The sequence below is a fragment of the Strigops habroptila genome, chromosome 1, assembly GCF_004027225.2.
Source record: "Strigops habroptila isolate Jane chromosome 1, bStrHab1.2.pri, whole genome shotgun sequence".
Classification (NCBI taxonomy): domain Eukaryota; kingdom Metazoa; phylum Chordata; class Aves; order Psittaciformes; family Psittacidae; genus Strigops; species Strigops habroptila.
Genome location: NC_044277.2, coordinates 90,736,581 through 90,757,414, shown reverse-complemented (window position 1 = coordinate 90,757,414; position 20,834 = coordinate 90,736,581). Strand labels below are relative to the sequence as shown.

General features: G+C 43.8%; 1 protein-coding gene across 23 annotated transcripts in view; it reads right to left on the bottom strand.

Moving 5' to 3' along the window:
* The window catches only part of ATXN1 (ataxin 1), a 224,454-nt gene that overhangs the window by 30,489 nt on the left and 173,131 nt on the right, over positions 1–20,834 (bottom strand). The window contains exon 6 of one of the 23 annotated variants that reach the window (XR_003991124.1): positions 18,169–18,500. The exons of the other annotated variants lie outside the window; for them this stretch is intronic. The gene's annotated coding sequence lies outside the window, so the exon portion shown is untranslated. Of the gene's footprint in view, positions 1–18,168; positions 18,501–20,834 lie in introns of those variants that run through there. 23 annotated transcript variants of the gene reach the window in all.

The window sequence follows — 20,834 nt, the reverse complement described above, 5'->3', positions numbered from 1 at the left end:
ATACAGAACTACAGGCTTTGCTGTAGTTTTGTAAAACATTTTTACCTATTACCTGATTTTCATCGTATCTCAGCTTTTCAAGTTTTCCTCCCATTACAGCATGAGACATTTCTCTGAGATCTTGGAAATTCTCATGGGCAGAAATACAATTTTCTCCTAGCTCTGATTTCTAATTAGATTTAAATCTTTCCTAGTTGGGGCAAGACCTACCCAAGCATTTTGAAACATTGCCAGGTTGATTACCCATACATATGAAAATTCACATCCTTGCTCTTCCCTGGCAAGAACCATGAGCTGCACTGGAAAAAATGTCTTTCTTCTTCTGTGACGGCATCATTCAACTCACCCCCCAAGGGGCCAATTCTGCCTGCAAAATGTCTTTCCTTTCGGCTCAGATTGCCGCTGAAACAGCGCAGTATCTTCTCTGATGTATAGCCAGGTTGAGATGACAGCTACCTCACTGGTTTAATGAGAGAGAAAAGAAGAAAGAGAGGGAAAGGAACTGCTGGCCTGTCCGGTGAATTTGGGTTGAACAAGCTGCACGCATTTCAGCAGAAGCCACAGTTCCTGGTCCATCCCATTCAGTGGGGAGGGAGGGAGAGAGAAGATACGCGTCCTATACACACGTTGCCTGAGCTGCTGCTGACATTTGCCAGTATGGTTAACAGAAAGGGTACCACAGAATTTCTTGACCATTAGGGTGAGGCTACCTTGGCTTTTTGCTGTTTGGAGAAGTGGGCTAATGAGAAAGATCTTCTGGTGGTCCCAACTACATTTTTCACATGGGCTGCATTGCTACAGCTTTATCAGTAAAATCTTGTACAATTTCAGGTCACTAGTGGGCTGCTGGCAAAGATGAGAATATGCTTGTTACAGCTATCTACTGAAAATGTTGGAAGACTCTCAAGAATAGTAGATTTTAGCAGGTGATTTTGACAGCTATGCTTTGTGATGCCACTTAGCACAACTGTGCTGAAAACACTCCAGTGAGGAACTACGAAGATGGGGGTAACATAAATAGTGACTCATCTGTATCACTCAGGTCAAGATCTTCACAGGACCTCTGCTGAGGTCCATGGTAGGTGCTACTCAAAGTGTATGACCTATGAGAGCCCAAGGGGAGCAAAGCACTCTGAAAACACTAAGCTGCAGCACAGCCACACTGCACCAGCATGTAAGGGCTCTTCCATGCACTACCTACATCCATCAAAACCCCATATAGGTCACAGATAAACTACCAGCTGACAGAAAACCCAACAAAAGCCCACCTGTGTACCACCTACTACACAGACCTAACGCTCCAATTAGACTGAGTGCCTCCTTGCACAGCCTACTTCCTTTATGGAAATCTTTCCAGAGGAACACGTGGACAAATAAGCTCTGGGATCACCAGCAGCAGCTGCTGCTTTCTGCATGCAGTGTTGAGCAAATCAACAGAGATGAGCTCCTGCTCACATCAAAATCTCAAAGATGTGGATGACAACCCTGGTTAATTAAAAGACACTGGATCAGAGCAGAGGAAAATTGTCACTCAGCAGCTTAGTCTTAAAATCAAGATGGTCTGACAAGAAATAGCAGCTTTCCCACATTTTCAGTCTGTGGTCAAGTACTGCTTCTACAGTTCTGGTTAAAATTATTTACCCCCACACACTCTGTTCTCTTTTGAACTACTGTTTAAGCATTTTTCTTCTTGATTCTCCTCATCTTAGCATTTCTGTCATTCTTGGTTGCTCTTAAATGTTAGTTCCTGTCCTTGCTTCAGTATCAGTTAAAATGCCACTATCACTAACAGCATGAGACTGAGTCAGAATTGAGACTGAGTACTCACTCAATTTTGACTGTAGGAAAAAATTATTAAAAGCCAAAAAAGGTACTGTGGATTACATTCCCTCTCACTGATGCCCAGAACAGCAGAACTGAGCTAGTACAGTCTTTCATTAAAAATGTATACGATTGCTATGAAGTGTTTATTATGTCACTCTCTATAAAAAAGTTATGCTCTGTCCTGCCTGTTCCCACCCTGCAACTTTAAGCCTATAGAAAACATGCTGAGAAGGTTGGCAGGCTCATATGGGCATTAATTCATATCTTCAACATGTTCTTAAAGTTGACTGCTTTTGTATTACTCCCATTTTAACCACATAAACCAGTGGTGAAAGAGCCTTTCCAAGAGGGCTTTCTTGTACCCTTGCAAGGTAGGGTTATTCTGTTCATGTTGGTTGCAGAGAATCCACACTTCATAAGCAGGTGAGTACAAAATTTCTTTTAAAAACTAAAACTGCTGATCTCAAGCAGGGATTAAACCACATTAAATAAATTGCCATTTGTTTTGGATTTAATGGTATTTAAATATAATCTTTAAAGAGAAGAGCTGACACAAGACAACCTCTCCTTTTTCTTCATTTCCTACCTGCCAAATGTGGCCTGGAAGACATTTGATGCAGAGGCACTAACACAACCAGGATGATTCTGGTCAGATAATAAAACTAATAAAACATTTTTTCAGAATTACTACCTGAAGTCTTGTTCCTTTACTTCTAGAATTTGTTTACTGCAATGGTAACAAGATCAGGCTTTCCCTACACCAGGAATTTATTAACAAGCCAAATCACAACAGTAGCACAGAAGTAATGTGCCTATGAAAACAGCTGTAAGAGCAAATCAGACTTCTGGAGGTTCCCCTTGTAAAATGACAGGTCAAAGATTTCAGTAAGCCTAATTTTGCCTCCGTAACACCTCTAAAACATCCAAGAACCTCAAGTCCAAAAATATTTGGGTATGTTATTTTATCAGTTGTTTTCATGCTTACTCAAAAGGACAACCTGAGCCAATCTCCAGCTCAAACCTGTGCTCTCCCTGTAGAGCACTCTCTTCAGAGAAGCTCCACCACTCCAAGCGATGCTGTGCGACGCTAAGCCTCTACTGGCCATTTGCTCTTCCAAATACCCTTCACATGATGATAACTAAGAGCCTTGCAGTAAGCTCAGAACTGGGATGGGCTGAAAGCAATTAAATGAGCAGAAATAAATTTCCTCCATGAGCACAGGCTATACTTATGCAGTGGCAGCACTTGCAAAAGGGAGAAGACAAAGTCTGTCCTTTGCCATCAGAAAAGAAAAAGTTGGTGATGAATAACAGTCTTGAAAAATCACAGTTTGGCAGTTACAGGAGATTATCTAATTACCATCATATTTATATTATATGGCTTAATAATTCTCTGTTATCATCAAGCTGCTAGCACTATTAGAAAATGGTAAATTGGCTCTGATGCCTTACAGGATAGATAATGGGAAGGAGAGGCTCTGCCCTCTGGGTCCTCGGTTTGGAGCCAGCTCAGGTTGGAAGTCAAAGTCATTCCTGCTGGGCAGCCTCTCTGAAGTGAGCTGATGTTGTCAGACTCAGTCCAGTTCCACCTTCAGAGAATAAAAACCATCGCCACAGCAATGGGGTGTGCTGGAGATGGGAATTCTTTAAAACACTTTTTCTCTAGCTTTTTGTTAGAATACAAATAGATCTTGGGCTGGAATGAGGACATTTATACAGGGGTATTTACTCCAAAGCAAGTCTCACCAACGGTGACTATATGAAACTTGCATGCACTTTATATTGGTTTAAAACTAGAAAGATTTGCCTCGGAATATCAGGGTTTTTACCTCTGTGCAACCCTGTTACTTTGGTGTGGAAGAGCAAACCTACAGACTACAAGGACTGCCAAGCCTTTAGTAACACTGACGGCTGAATCTCAGTATTATTACTGTTCTCATTCTTAAAATATCTGAGCAAGGCTCAGCTTCAAGGTGCATCCTGGGTCAGGTTGAATCCAGAAGACCTACACTGGCAGAGAAGTTTCTAGTAGGTCTGTGTTGCCCAGCAGGTCACCTTAAATCCAGCTAAATGAACAGTTAAAGCCAGTTGGATTAATGCAGGTGCAGGTCGATAAAGAGCTGAACAACTCTTTTTGAGGTTGGACGCTGTGAAGTCTAAGCTAACACCACATCCCTTGGGACTGCCCCTTTCTCAGCAAAGGCTGCAGCACATCAACAGGGCAGAGCAGCTTGTATTGTAGCTGCTGGGCCAGCTCAGTGGATTAATAGAGACTTCGTCCTCTGGGGCTGTCAGTCCTAAACCTTTCAGGAGAAATAAAATCTCCAAGAGCAAAAAAAGAAAACCAGTACTGCAATTACAAGTGTCAGATTCTGACTTTCAAATCAGACCTGAAGCATCTTCATTTACAATTTAATATTTTAGTAAGCACTTTATTGGAAGAGACTATGTAATGGGTTAATTTCCAAATGTCATTTATCTTTACTCACTAGGGATGACTTTCTGTAATTCACTTGAGGCTGCAACACTCATGGATTAATACATCATCCTCCAACTTGAGAAGATAAAAGCCTAACAAGCTCTAACCTGCTACATAGGCTATATTTAAGCAGTACAGGGTAATGATAAATATCTCCCATAAAATGTGTTCTCTTCACACTTCCTGCGAAAACTGCTGAGCGAGCCAGCTGGCGAGATGGAGACGGTCCTTGCTCACAGCCCCGCCATCCACATGCCATGAAACTGGAGCACTCCCTTCCCAGTGTCCCCCCGATCCTGGGCTGCCCACTGGCCTCCAGAGGTGAGGTTGCTGGCTGCCGGTACTTGTGGCTCTGCCTGCATCCCATCAGTGCCTCTCCCTCCTGACTGGCAGGCAGGGAAAGACTGCTGAGGTGGTGGGTGCAGTTTGGTTTTCCTTAAATGTGCTCCATTTCCTGTGTTGGACTAAATATTTTGCAGAACAAAATGAAGACTAGGTGTCTCCCCAGAAGTGCTTATAAAACACAGGGGACAATTGGTGGGCAGAGCAGGGGCAATGCAGGAACTAGGAAGAGACCACACAGATGCCCAGGCCACTTGTGGGGCCTGGATGCAAACTGAATCACTTCTCGCTTCCTCCTTTCATGTATGAGTGGTGGATGCTGATAAGCATGCAGGGACCTCACAGCACGGACACTTAGACCATGCTCCTGTGTCAGGAAGCTAGAGGAGGTCCAACCACAGTCTTTTCAATTTGCATTGTCTCCTGCTGACCAGATGTTACCCCAGCGCTTTCCAGGACTGCTTTTAACATCACAGAGGTTTAACTGCAGCCAAGTACAATGACCTCCAGGAGCTGGCCTTCCTGCCCAGGGCCGGAAGCCTGAGTAACCTAAACACACCACCTTAGCTCCTCACCCTATGTGGGAACAACCTTGCATCTCCAAGCAATGATGATACTTAGCATCCTTCCAACACCACCTTCATCAAGTCCTCTCCTTACTTTTGTCACTGCTTTACACACACTGATCACTACTCACATAACTCCCTAGAAGGACAAAGGAGCACTACAGCCTTTCATCTAGTTTGGAGAAACATAGAGCAGGCCTAAAAGCTTGCCTTTCTGATGTGCTGAAGAGGAGTCCTTGGCTACAGCTGTGTTTCCCAGCCATCAGACCCTGGACGTGTGCCACTGGGAACTGGAAGGGTAAATCATTACGGTTAAAAATTATAGTTACCTTCTACAGATGTAATACATATCCCACCACAAACTTCCTCATCTAATTAATGCAGGAAAAGAAGCCATCCTCCCACCCACTTGGCCACTTTAACATGCTGAACACATCCTCCATCAAACTGTTTCAAAACAGCCTCTTAGGATAAAAGGTCATTTATTTTGTTGTGTTAAAAGCTCCCTAGGCCTTCACTAAGACTGACTGTGTGGGAGCTGCACAAGTCCCACTGTCCTCTTTTCCCATGTGTCTTTTTCCAGGCCAGCCAAGATCAAAGTCTGGTCTAGAAAAGTTGAACTCACACTGGCCTTGCCCTGGGCCTCCAGGCTTTTATGAAGTCCTCTCACCATGCCCAGCTGTGCATAATGCACTCACGTTTATGCTTCCCTCTATCTCTCATGAGCATCAGCTCAGAAACAATACAATCAGATCAAGCCAGTTCCATCTCCTCCTGCTCATTCTACCTACATTTTATTTAGGCAGTACATCTTGTTTCTTCTTCTTCTCAGATAGAAGCATACTTCTTCTCAGATCATTATGATCTCACAGTAGGTTACTGTTTAAACATATCCCTGACAACATACCACCACTTTTTTCCCAAAACAACTTTGCAGAGATGAATTCAGATTTTCAGCAATGGCAGAAACATGATAAAATACTTGCAATCATGTACCAACTATCCTTAGCATTGTTTTATCTTTGTCTAAATTTTAAAACATGAAGAGATGCAATAAGAAGTGAAGGAACAAAGGTATATGAATCAATGCAATGAAGAAGAAATCCTTAGTACCTGTTTTGTGCCTATTTCCACTTTCTGATTTAAAATGAAGAACTACTGAGGCAAACAGCTTTTTTACCAATTCTATAAATAGGTTTCTTTGAAGAGGGAAGAAGATGCTGGGCCACAAGTTTATGAACCTAGCATATTTTCCCTGCAACTTCATGCTGCATCAGTTTTGGCTTCCTTTTCTTGTTCTATCCATTTAGACCATAAGTGTTTGGTGAAATAATCTGGCACTCGTTCTGTGCAACACCTCCAGCAAAACAAAGTGAATGCATTCTTGCTCACTTCACAAAGTGCCCCCATAATGATAGGACATCTGGAATCCCAGGTTGCTGGCGGTGGGCAACAGCCGGTACCTTACAGAAGGGCAAAAACTATGAAAGCAGCAATAATAACACAAGTAGGCAGCCATAAGCAGTAATAATAATACAACCAGGCAGCCATAAACAGTGTAAAGCAACATAAAAACAGACTTCATTTGCAGTTTCTACTCTTGACTGCTGAATTGCATTGCTAACATGAGTGGCAGCTGCTCCAGCACACACTATTGAAGATCTGGGCATGAACACAATGAGGGTGCAGTGCATAACATATGTACAACTCTTGCTGAGGGAAGAGAACTCATTCCTGCTTAAAATCGTCTTTTTATATCTGTCGTTTTTGGAGAATGACTTGCCTTGCCCCACTGAATATGTAACACTTGTGAGCAGTGGTTTCCTGAGTTCAGGCTCTGAGTTCAGGCTCTTTTTCCAGTCATCCCTGCTTGCAGTCAACAGTGGGAGACCACAAGATGCAGCCACCTCCCATAAGTGACATTCTATCCCCCACAGGGCTGGGCAGCTTCATGAGATTTAGAAACACAGACTAAGTCCTGGCCACAGAGGAAAAAAAGGTAAAACTTCTGTGAAATTTGTTGGGTTCAGGATTTTGCCACATGCCATCTGGCCTACTGCCATCAATATTGCTATGAAAATGGAACTTGTCCAATGACACCCTGGGAGGTTTTCCCCCAGAAAAGCTTTTTTAGCCACAGTATCAAGACACTGCTTGCTGCCAGGCCACTAACATGGTTCTCAAAAAGTGCATCTTATGCATCTCTGCATCTCTACATCTCTGCATCTTATGATTAGGATGCTGCTTATGTCAGTCCTAGGAATAAAATAACAGATGGAAACCCGGTGTCCAACAGAAGACTGCATGGTATATGGTATCTTATAGACAGTGTCTTAGATTTCCATGTCAGAAACTGTATGAGGAGGAAAGTCTGGGTGTTAATGGCACATGCAGGGGATAGTAATTTCTGCGCAGTTTTGAAACTGCTCGAAACATGGTTATATCCCCATTTTTTAGCACTGGTTATGCTTATTCCATGTATATGTATAATTTACAACTACTTAGCCTTTTGTGGAAAAACAAACACAATTTTGTACAACCTCTTAAACTGCTCCACCCTGTCCTTTTTTGTATTATTATTCAGCCCTAAGGAAAACTCTTAGGAATTTTTCATGGAGAGTTTGTTAGGAGTTGGGTAGATTCATATGATAAAAATGCAGTTGTCCTCAAAACTTGTATAAACAAATCTATAAAAGTAAATAGCAGCCCTTAGAGTATAAACAGAATGATTCTCAATTTTAATTTTGAGATCTCTTCCTTATCTAGTAATGATTTTTTCCCCGTAGTAGAAACCTCTGCCCATGCCCAAACACAAAGTTTCCAATGCAGATCCAGTCATTGGATATTTCTGTGCACAAAACAACTGCCCAAGTGACTTTAACTCATTTAGGTAGAGATCAAAGCTGGTGTTTCTCTAGGTCCAGACCTAGAAAACCACTCAAGTGCATATTAATGTGAAACCAGCCTGCTTAAAGTCCCATCACCAAGAACATTTAGTGACACAGTTGGAAGAGCAGGCTTACATCCTTTGCTGAACTGGGCCACTGAGACTCCAGACCTGGTTGCCACTGTGCCAGGCAGGACAATCTGAGGGAAGGTGGAGGTAAAAATCCCATTTAAGTGGATGGAGACTGTGAATCCACTCCTTTGCACAGTGAGTACGTTCAATGCAATGAACTATGCAACTGACCAGGCAACCAAGCAGCTTTATTGGAGTCCAAGTTACATGTGCTGTGCATTAGTACAACAAAGTCACAGACCCATTTCTTGGGAAGCAAGTGAAGTTGTGACTGATGCATGTTGTAAACTTGCTTGTAAGAGTACACTTTGATTTTGTAAGTGAACAAATATAGGCAACAAATATTTCTTTTCCTTAGTACTACTTCATACTTTGTACTGCAGCTGGGTTTTCAGCGATAACCAAGATTTCCAGACAAAGGGCAGGAATGAACAAAATTGTTTACAGAACCTTGACAGCTCTAAGGGGTAGTTTATGCTTTATTTGCTGGTATTTGCTATTGATATTTATCTGGTCACGCATGTGTTTTTTTGATTTTGTTTTTTTAATTCAATCCCTCCACTTAAAACACTTTCTCTTTGGAAGGAATGGCTCAGTGCTTAGACTTTGGACTCCAAGTGTTTAGACTTTTCAACTCTCCATTTGCTCACAGGTTAATGATATGCATACATATCTTTAAATCACAAGGAACCTATTCCAAATTTTAATGGCTTAACGTCATCGCATCCCAGCAGAGTGAGAACTCTTCTTATTACTTCCACTTCACAGATGGGAACAAATGCGTTGACTTATTCAGGAGATGCTGCAAACTGGCACTGGCAGCAGGTTGCATTAAAAGGTCATGCTAAAAACTGCGGCGTTGAGGAAAAGGCGCATATCCTCTTTGAAACACCACCAAAATGGGCTGAGGGGAGAGAAGGGAGGTGGGGTGTGGACGGCTGGAAGCTGCTGCCAGTTCAGTTACCAGAACTGAATTTCAGTCAATACCCTCATCACTACTCTATTTAACATTCTTGCAAGCTTTCCAGTATGCTGGCATGAGCCATCCAGAAAAAAAACAAACCCAGTCACCAAACCACAGTAAACCAAAACACACCAAAACCAAAACACAGTAAACCAAAACAGCACAGTAAGAGTTAAGTTTCAACCGTCACCAAAAATCACCATTCGTTTAAAAAAGTGTTCATTTGCATATCATTTAATGTTAGTACTCAATTGACTTCAACAGGGAAGGGAGGTATTTTAAACCTCTAGAACTGAAAAATAATTGCTGCTATTCTGTTTTCTCATAATAATATTGATGCTGATGTCATTGAAAACTTACTCAGTAGAAAACTCTAGCAGTTTCTGATCGACTCAGTACTTTCAGGGTAATGCTCTCTTTCAGATTTGTTAACAACAGATTTTACTCCTGACCCTTGTCCCCTGATGTTTGTGAAATGACCCTGATCACATCGGTTATCTCCCCAGTCCTGGCAAATCATCCCGGCTTCAGTTTGTTTTAACACTGCGTTTCTCTCACCTTCCACTTCGGGTACGCTGTCCTTATGTCACCCCAAACAGCAGTTGAGGAATTAAGAGGGATTCTTGAGGAGAGCAGAGACAAAACAGGAGGATAAAGGCAAGAAACTATGTCTGCAATCCTGTCAGTGGAGAAAATGCTTAATGAGGTAACCTTGTGGGGAGCATGCCCTGTCCAATAGCAAAAAATATTCCATGTAGCTGCTCTGTAAAATCCCAAAGTATAAACCACTTTTTAGAAGCCAAATTAATGATCCACAGCATACTGGAAAGCATTTCTTCTGACATTTCTGTAGACACAATGTTCTTTCACTTTCACCCTTCTGCTTTTCGGGAGAGCCTCAGGAACAGACTTGCTCAGATGAATAAAACTGGGGAGTAGAAAACACTGGCTCAGATCGCCACAATGGAAACTACAATGAGGAATACAGGGTGTATATTGTGCCCACAGCTATTCTTTCTAAGTAATTCTAGGCTGAACATTTGGGGATATAAAGGAAGCATTTTGTGCCCATTGTAATATGAGTTAAGAATAGAAATTACAAAGAATGTAATTAATCTGGTTTCTTAATGTTTCCTCTTGGTTTTATCTGGTTAGTTTCCTTTTTGTTTTAGCAATAAAGTTTTAATTTGTATATTTTGGTCTGTGGAGAACTAAAAGATGGCCTGCATTTATAAACTACTAAACACTATCATCAAAATCTTCTGCAAGACCTGGATGATTACCTTGAAAAAATGGAATTTCTGTAGGTCAGATCTTGCCCTTCCAAGTAGAACAAAATTATAGAAAACCAAAGCAGAAAGGCTAAAGAATAGGAGATAACTTATAAAAGAGCCTAGTCAGGGACCTCAAGTGATACAAAAAGCTTTCAGCCCTTCAGCAGAAGCCCCTAATTACCAGTGAAAGCTTGGGCCTTTCAGGCAATTTGGAGACAACTCCTGCCCCTCTCAGCCTATTGCCTGCCCTCCACTAGCCATGCCTTTCCCTCTGGATCTGGGCACACCTTCGAGGACCAGGGTGCTGCCAATGGCAATGCCAATAGGATCACCATTAATTTCCATGTAAAATTCCCTGTATGCATTAGCAGGTGGAGTGCACTAAGCAACTTTCTCCCATTTTTTTCACATTTTATCTGAGCCATTATCCTAAATAGACAGAGCTCCAAATATTGCTGTCCTGTGGGAAGGTTGCATACCCTGCTCTTCCTTTCCTACCTACCCACTTAAAACTGCTATGGTCCCTTTAGGAGGAGGATCACATCCAGGAGGCATGGACGCGGTTCCTGCCCAGCTACCATGTTTCAGATAGAAATGGCCTTCCAGTTTACAGCTACTGTTTCTCTAAGGCGCCCACATTAAACAGCTAGGACATTGCTTCTTTTCTGCAAGGTCAACCCATAGCCATAGCAGTTCCTCTAGGGGATAAAGCACAGTGGCTCTAGACTCTGCTCTGCAAAATTAAATCCATGAAAGATTATAGACGTGAAGTCTGTGTCTAAGAGCATCTGATACTGAGGGTATACTATAATACCCAGATTCCATTGAAGGTGGAAAAGTCACCATTTACATGTACTAGGGGTTGCTTTCAGTGCTCTTCATGTTGGGCAAAGCTTGGCTCATGTTATTCCACATGAGGCACACAAGGGCAGCCTTCGTACCCTCGAGCTACTCACCCAGTAACTGAGGATCTGATCATTTTTAAACAATCTCAGAGAAGCTTTAATTAAAACCCCTTTCTGGCCTATAAAATAGGTGAGGGAGACTGCAACAGTGGCTTCAGACTTGCAGATACACGGAACTGTGGAAAAAACATATTTATCAGTGCACCTCGCAGGGGAGTGCCATATACACTGCAGGACAAATGCTGACCTCAGTTGCTAGGAGACATTCATTTACCTTGTCACAGATTCAGACCAGAACAGGTAACAATCTCAGCTCCTCGACTTGCCCTCCTTCTTGGGCTAAGCACATGAACCCAGCAAGCAGAATTGAAACATCTGGATGGCTCTCCACCCACAGCCTCTTTTGGCCTAATAAACCCCCTTCCCTCCCTCCTCAGCACAAGTTGGAGACTGCAGAAAGCATCACTGCAGTGCTTGGTGACCCTGAACAACCTCAGCAGGTGCACTGCTCTTGCAGAAAACACTAATGTTGCTTTGTCACTATTAATACACCAGCAGCGTGAATGGCATAGGCATGTTTGTTTGCACGGGGAGTATAAGCTATGGAGTTCCCGGGTTTGCAGTTTCTGGGGACAGCCTAGTCAGAAGACCACAGGCACTTGGGCTAAGCAAGAAGTGAAGGCCCAGGGGTCAGGCAGTCACAGAGAGGTGTGTGAGGACAGATCCAGCACACCGTACTGCTGACGGTCTCAATGCTCTGGTGACCAAGAAGGTTCACAGATCAGGGAAGAAAATAAATTAGTTGTGCTTCCTCCAGACTGCCTGGCTGGAGTCATCCCTCTGCTGATAGCCTCTGCATGGACAAGCTGCTCACTCCTCGCACTATTAAGTACAAGGCAGGAGCTGTTTATTGTTTCAGGGTTTTGAATTCAAAATGGCAAGTCAAATTAATTTCCTGGAAAGTGAGAAGTACAGCCAAGCAGTCCCTCTACTCATCATCAGATCTATATTAACTGTAGCAAAGACATACCCTGCACGGCTAACAGTCATGGGCTGACATGCCCCAACAACTGTATTTTTCCCCTGGATAGCTCTGGAGCTAAGCAGAGCAATTAAAAAAAAGAAAAAGTCTACTTTTGTAGCAAGCAAAAAAGAACACAGATCATGCACTTGTGGACAGAAATCAGGTTACCTGCAGAAGGCACAAAACCCCATTGCCTTCCAGCTCTTAGCCTGACCACAGCCACCATTTCCACGCCACACAAGGGGAGAGATGATGAAAGTAAAGCCCTCTATGCTCATTTATCTATCTCAGGACTTCCCAGTTTTGTGTACAGATAAGGGAAATTGTGCCCCTGAAAGCTCTCCCTCATGGCTGGAAGATCTCTAGAAGGTGAGAAAGGCGTCAATTCAAATTTCCCTGTGATCCTATCAACTCATGTTTTCATTGATCAGACTCTACCACTCCTGCCACATGAAAGCCTTGTCTGAGCCATGCAAAATGAAAACAGAAAACACGAGGCAGGTAGCACTATTTTTTTACCCCCCGAATTCACACAGCTGTGCTACAAACCTGTACCTTCTCTAAATTACTGATGCAAGAGAGAGAGAGACAGAAGAAATATATAGACACCCCACTCACCAAGTGTACAGGGATTAGATTGGAGAAAGCCTGCATCCTCTACAGTCATAGAGAAAACAATGATAAAGCAAACCAGAAAGAAAAAAAGCACCATTGCTGACAGCTTCAGGGAAGAACGACTAGCTTTTTATTGCCCCAAAGGGGTCATGCCTGTGTGTGGTGAAACCAGGGCCATTAGCAACAGAGAATAGACATAGGAAGTGTTACCACCCATGACATCCTTTGCAGCCACTAGGGAGTCCAGACCTCACACGGGGGTAACATTTTTTCTGCAAAGTGCACTGGTGAAGAGGGTGTTCCCACAGCCCAGCCCATTCCTCCCCCTCCCTTTGCAAAGGGATAGTTCATAGCGCTTCAGGCAAACAAGGCAAGAATCAGCCTCAATCATAACTTCCCACTGGTGGCACAAACACAAACACTATTGGCCCTGATGCAAGAAGTCAACGAAATTAGAGACAACAGGCCCTTGGCTGAGGAGACCACCTTCGGACTCTCAGGGCAGTCCCATATATCCCATCACACCTTTTGTGTCACCTAGCTAGGTTCTTTCCACTTGGGCCCACACTGCTTCTGCTGGCCAGTCTGTACTGGAAAGCAGACTGATGCATCTAATGCCCGTGTAGGAGATCAGGGAAAACCTCTGCTGTCTTCTGCTGCACCAGACCTCGTGCAGATTTGCCTCCCTTTCATCCATTTCCCATCCAAAACTTACATCCCAAAGCCCAGCAGAAAGCAGATCTGTGGATGCACCCACCCTGCTGTATGGAGATGCAATTTCCTAACACTGTCCCTCTTGTGGCTGTGCAGGCTAAGGCTAAGGCAAGCCTGGGAGGGTACAGCTCAAGCTACTCCTCACCCAAGGAGGCACTACACTACTTTTTTTTCTTTTCTAAAGCACAGATAATAATCAAGTAAAACTAAAAGAGAACTTGATTTTATAGGTCTTTGGAAAAATAACAGATCAAACAAGGCAGGAACTTGTCGCTGGGGCAGGGCTCCTTGGTTCTCTACCCGCAGGCAGCTTGCCCTGCCTCTCCTCCTGCCTTCTCAGCAGGATCTCCCACAGAGCAGTGTGGTCTGCAGGCCCCAGAGTTACCATCTGAATCTGCGTGGCATCCAGCAGCATGTTGATTCACAAACAGGGGTTGTACCCACTTCCCACAAAAAGATCCAGAGTGTACTACACAGACCCGATAGGCCCAAGCAAGACACTAGAGCATTATATCAATGCCTATCAATCAACCCATCCCTTACACAGAGGAAAGAGAAGATGCTCAAAGCAAGCAGGCTTTTGCAGGCATGACAGCTGTTACACTGCTTTTTGGCAGGAGACGCAGTGCAGCCTTGTCACTCTCCACTCATTTCCTGCAGCTCCTTTCCCTCACTGACCACCTCCACTGAGCAAGCAACTCGGGAAGGCTGATGGCAGCCCCACAGTATCTTGAGATGACTGTACAGCACTGCTTCCCTGCTCCATACTCCTGATGCCTTCTGCCTACTGGCCTCTTTTCTGGGACACTTTTAAGGAAGGGCAATGAAAAACATGGAAGTATCTAGAAACACTGGACTGGGATATAGTCTTTAACTGCTCGTTAATGGCAGTGCAATGGAAACGAGTAGCAGCTGTGGCTCTCCAGCCTTCACCATCCAGCTTGCTAAGGCTTACTCCCTGCTTTCACACAATTGATTAGTTTGAAAAAAATGTTTAGCACAAAAACATTCATTTAATTTAACTATCCACAGTGGCCTCAGATAACATGCTTCACAGGTCCCATTCTCAGACTCATAATGATCAGCTCAATCCCCTGCAGCCTTAAATCCCTTATTTAACAAGCACCTTTGGATCCCAGTACAATATTGCACAGCTGACAAAGCAGCAATTAAAGAGAAATATTTTTAAAAGGTAGGGATGGTGAGAGAATAATCAGAAATACAATTGTCAGATCCTTGTGTTAACTAAGGACACCACAGAAGTACGGCTCATCCAGCCTCCTCACCACTTAATGTGAATAAACAGCTTACGAGTGGGAGAGGCTGAAAGGGGAGCAGCCTCCTTCCCTGTCACGGGAAAGGGAATGTGATGATCACCAAGTACCAGAAAAGCTCCCGTTTGTGAAACCCGTGAAGGGAAGGAGCTTGCTCCTCCTCCCCACAGCTTCCTAGCAGCAATCGTGAGCTCCCAGCACAATGTCTCTCATCACGCCATCTTATGGCATGTCATCTTCACGATGCAGAAACACAACTGGGTTAAAAGACAAAAGCTTTCTGATAGCCTGTTTTTTTCAGGTGCCTCTATTTCTGGACATATGACCAAAGCCCTTATGCTTGTGCTTTCTGAAAAGCAGCCTTGTACCTAAACCAGTGCCATCAGCCTTTCCCAGAGCCACACAGACAAGCCTTCATGTCCTCAGAAAACATAGCCTGCAGTCCCTGCACCTCGAGGAGGAGAAGGACCTTCAGGGAACAGTGCAGGGTACCACTGCAGAGTGGTTCCTTTCCCACAATGGGAGGTTTCTGCAGTGTTTGGCTGAGTCTGAGGCCTCCCAGCATGGCAGCTCCCCTCCAGCCACTGGCCAACCACGTGCTTCTGCGAGCAAGGGGTTGATAGCCTTGCAAGTACAGCAAACCACCGGAAGGAAGGGCTGACCGACTGTACCCTTTACGCCACTCGCCTAACCGCTGGCGTCACTTGAATTAAAGCACTGACCATTAAGTTTGGTCCCTGGCAGGCTGCAGTGAGGCAAGGCTGTATTTTTCAGTTAGCTGAGAAGCAAAATAAACAGCGCAGTCTTGACCTCACACTCCTTTTGCCAATAAAGCTTAACCTGGGAGCAAAAGGAACAAAAACCCAGCACGGAAGATATATGACAGTGTGCACTTCTCTCCCTCCAGCATGCAAGGGGCTGGCTCTTCCCCTGCAGAAGTGTACTGTCTACCTCCACCACCAAGCTCTCCATGGCACAAATAGATGCATGGCCATGCACCTACATATATCCATCCACAATACAGTGGCCTGTACCTTGCAACTACAGGAGAGCTGCACTGCTGTCCCTAGAGGTTTCCCTATGTAGGAGGGTTTTACAAGGATGGGACACTGGAGAATGGCTTCTGCCAGTTCAGCAAGGCAATTTCTATTGCCGAAGTTTCATAATCAGCTTTCTTCTCAAAAAAGTGGCCTGGAAAAGCCTTTAAGTGATACCTGAAGAATAGTCTTGAGGTAAGTCACTATCCTTCTAATAAAAACAAATTGAAAAGATACATATGACGATGGTACAAATGCCGTATGCTAAGAGAGTCCTGAACAGCAAAATCCAGGCTTTCCCAGGAAGGGTTCAAGATTGGACTGGACTCTAGATCTGAAGTCTGTAACAGCTTCCCTCTGCATTACTGTGAGCACGAGAGTATGGCAGGCACTCAGCTCAGCCCTCCCCGATTGAATACAGCCCTCCTCTAGGTTGGCATCAACCGCCCTAGCTTCTGTAAACAAACTTATCGCATGTTTAAAAGTAAAACAGAAGGGAAATGGGCCAGGAAATTATCCAACATGGTTCTGAATGAGCATTTCAAGTGGCAGAGTCCCATAGCTACCACTGCTGGGAACGATCCCCAGCTAACAAAGACATAAAAAGACCCACCCAAGTAGGAGAAGGGCTGCAAAGCTAAGGAACTATGAGAAGCCATAAAAGAAAATACATTATTAAGGAAAAAGAAAAAAAAAAAATCAAAGCAAGAACACCAAAGGGGAAAGAAATAAATCTCTGGGATTAGGAGGGAGAAGTACAGATTTAAGAGATCCATTGTGTGAGTACAGCTTTATAAAAGTTTACAACACAACAACCTTTAAAAATAGCTTTATTTCTATTGCCAAATTACCACCACAACCTGCATCAAATGAAGTTACAACCCGTCAAGGAGCTGAATGCATTGGCTTTAATGTGATTTCATGGTGCTCAGTAACTTGCAGGTTTAGGACCCTACCACAAAGCACTAAATTGTCTAGGAAAACACACAGGAGGAAACAACAGTAAAACAACCTGGGAGAGTTACACTGTGCACAATCTTTTACATATAACTCAATGCTATCAGCTGTGACAGTAACAGGCACATTCAACACCCCAAACTGGAATTGCTATGCTGGTGCAGGGTACTGGACATGTTTGAAAAATGCACTGTTTTCCTTTAGCTGTTTCATGATTACAGCAAACAATCAGGCTCTTTCCTGTGTGCTTTGGGGTGGGGTTACCCTTTTTTCAGTGACTTATTGCTTATAAAAGCAAGAAACAGTTATGGATGGCAATGGTTAGGTTACCTCCTATCCCAAACCATCCCTCTCAATCCCCACCTGCAAAGTTGCAAGTCCAAAGCACCAGTTACTCCAAACTGCTGCGGGATGAGGTTGGCAAGGTTGTGGTTACATGCCTTATGCCATAGGCCACAATCACATTTAAACACATTTTTAAACCTGTGACTGTCAGCTTCTTAAAAACAAGGGCTTGGCACTGAGAGAGGCACTGACAGGCCGTGAGGTGACCATGGCAAGGCTCCCAAGGTGCTGCCTCATTCCCTGGCAAGACTCAACCAGGGGAAACGGCGTGGCCCCTGGCAGTGTCTCCATGTGAGGAGGCAGCAGTCAGGAAGGTGGCTGGCACCGCACTGTGCCAGTCAGCACCACTGAGTAAACCTGGGATGGACATTCATGAGAGACTGCATCCCTGTGCAAACAAAGGAGGGACTGAAGTTAGGCATCCATTGGCAGCTGACATTTGACACACCTAGAGGTTTCAGAAGTTTCTTTTGGTGACTAGGACAATTTCTAAACCATTTTTGGTAAGAAAATCACACTGACACTCCAGGAGCAGGGAGATGACATCAACAGCATTTTCATGCTCTCCTTTCTTTCAGGAGTCAGCTTAGAGAGGTAACTTATACAGAAGTAGCATCATGCTTCTCATTATTATAGTTTTTTTTTGGTGTCTTCAAAGCACATGGTAACCACAGAGGAGAGGACTTATGCTCTAAATATTTACCTGAAGAAACAACTGAGCGCAGAACTTGCACAAAACCAAAAGAAGAGATGCCAGGAGGAAGGAAACTACCTAGAGAGTGAGCACGCTGCAATCATCTGTGAAGGGAGATGATGCTCTGGATGTGAGTATTGCTGCTGGCAGAGTATGTGTGACAGGAAAAGCCAGCCCAAAAAAAAGAAAAGAGGAGTCATTTGCAACAGTTAGGGAAGAAAAGACCCTGCAGGTCGCTTACTGCTGCTCAGTAGATTGCCCATCTTCAAGCTAAGCCTGCAGTACCAGCAGTGAGGACTGTGGAGCTGAATCAAGTTTGAACTCACCGGCGACAAGGTTGTATGAGCAGATCAGCCTGGTAGCCTTGCCTGTGCAAGTGCTCATCACAAGGCTGACAATCCCTGCTCAAGGGACTGGAGACCAGAACTGAAAGGGATGCTTGTAGGTCAGATTTAATCCTCAAGAGCCTGTGGGTAGGTGAACAAAGAAGGGGTGGGCGTGTATGTAAAAATAAAAGACCGCAAGACACCTGGTTCTCAGTACTGCTACTAGCCTATTCCTTCCAACACCATTAATAGCATGCCAGACTTCACAGAAACAAAAGCAAGCAGCCAGGCTTTCCTCCCTCGAACAATAAAATAGATTAGTCAAGCAGAAGCAAAGACGGAATCAATTAGCCCAGGATCTTTTTTTGACAAAGGTTACTCAAATAAGCCACGTACGGAAGCTCTCCCCATCTACAACATTTCTGCACCATTATTTGTAATAAAATGACACCTCAGCTTGCAGAAGGTGCCACACTGGATACTAATAGCACACTTATTATTAGATTTTCTGCATGGTTACATAAGCCTGCAAAAGGGGAAAAATGTAAATGACTCAAGAAGATATTCTTCTTGTGGTTCTCATGAAGTCTTTAGTATCTGAAGATTGAAGATGATCCCTCCCGGCAAGAAACAATCAATTTTTATGCTTCATTAAAAGACTTCTTTTAGTACTTTTAAGAAAATGCTCAAAGGCAAGTCAAGCAAAGACTATATATATTTTTTTTAATCTAAACATTCTGTTCTAAATTTTACTCTCAGATCTTCCAAATTCTTCTCCTAAAATAAAATGAAGCTATGCATGCAACTTTGTGTTTATTTCTTCCTCGTAATCTAGCTATGATCTGAGGACATTTCACTCTATCTAAACCCAGCTGCATGAGCATGCACGAATTTCAAAGAAGGACATAATAAGGGCAAAAGCAAGGGAGGTATGCACACACTCTGGTAACAATGAGGCAAAAAGACTCCAGCCATAATACAAGGTCATAAGTCAACGTCAGCCCAGCCAGAATAACTTACCCACGTCAACACAGTGGCAGTAGGTGCTCAAGAATCTGTCCAGCTGCGTGACCAAGAGCACATCTCTTCCATTATTCAGAAAGGCACGGGTCACAGCAGTGATCTCTTAAGCACGCGACAAGTGTATAATCCCCAGAGGACCTTTTCCCTGAAATCAATTAGTGGTATACACTCATCCCCAAAGTCCACTTCCGTACCCAATGGATCTAAGCCTGATGACCTCCCTCTGGAAATATTGTCTAACATGACGCTTGCCCAAGGGAATGATGGGCTAAGCCACTGCTATTAACCAAATTTATCTGGTATGAGTTTACAGGTCACTTAGCCGTATCACAACACTGCACACAGGAGAAGCAGATGCAGGAAGGGTTTACTACACGCTACGGCATTTGCCCTTACCTATCAATGAACAGAACACTAATTTAAGTGTCATGTTGTCTCATACTTCATTGCTGTGCAAATGGCATACAAATGCTGCTGTTACTGGTGCACAGGGTCTGCTTGCAGCTTAGGTAAGTGAGACAAATCTAACGCAAGTTCAGAGGGCTGGCTGACAAGTAGCTGCAAGCAGGAATCAATGTTTTTCTCCCTTTAAATGTAAATGGTGTCTAACAAACTTACTTTTTGGAGGACTCAGCGCTCTTGCCTTCATGCATATGGAACAGTCCCAAGCCCAGGGCAAGCCTCTGGCAGCAGCAGGGAACTAGGTGGACATCAACACAGCAGAAGGTTTTGCCACTGCACTACCAGCTCATCTAACCCACCCGTACATCACTAAGAAAGCATGACAGCTGCCTCACCTTGCCTCTGCTAAATGTATTACTTCCACAACTCATATGCAAATACATATAGTGCCTTCTGCGATACTCATTGAATTGTCCACATGAGGAAAGATTTAGGGTACCATACCACTGTCCCTTCATTGTCTGGGAAAAAAAAAACCAACAACAAACCCTCAAACAAAACCTATTGCCAAATTGCTAAGCCTTTGCAGACAGAGTAAACTGTGGCAAGGATTTTGTAGACCCTGTATCCAGGTTGTGGTACAGGAGGCCAAATTCAACCTGCTTTTTTCACCTGAACTACAGCTGGAAGGAGCTATGTTTTACCTCTACATCCCTGATAAGATGACCCACTCTACTGTAGCAAAGCCAGGGTGCAAAAGGGTACTGGAAAGAGGCAACCGTTACATTCTGGAGAGGCAAAAGTACTTTTTTAAGTCCTCAAAGAACTTGAGGTTCTATCTTGTGACCTATTTGCAAGAAGCAAAATGACTTTGGGTACTGTGGGTCCCTGAATCCCCTCATGAATTTCTGTAACTCTATGAACACAGTGTTTTGAACAAAGCCTTTTTTGTCCTGCACCACTCCATGACGGGCTTACTGTAACGACGACAGGTAGCTCTGCACAAACATCAAGAGTACAACTGCATCCCTGCTCAGTTCACCACCGAAA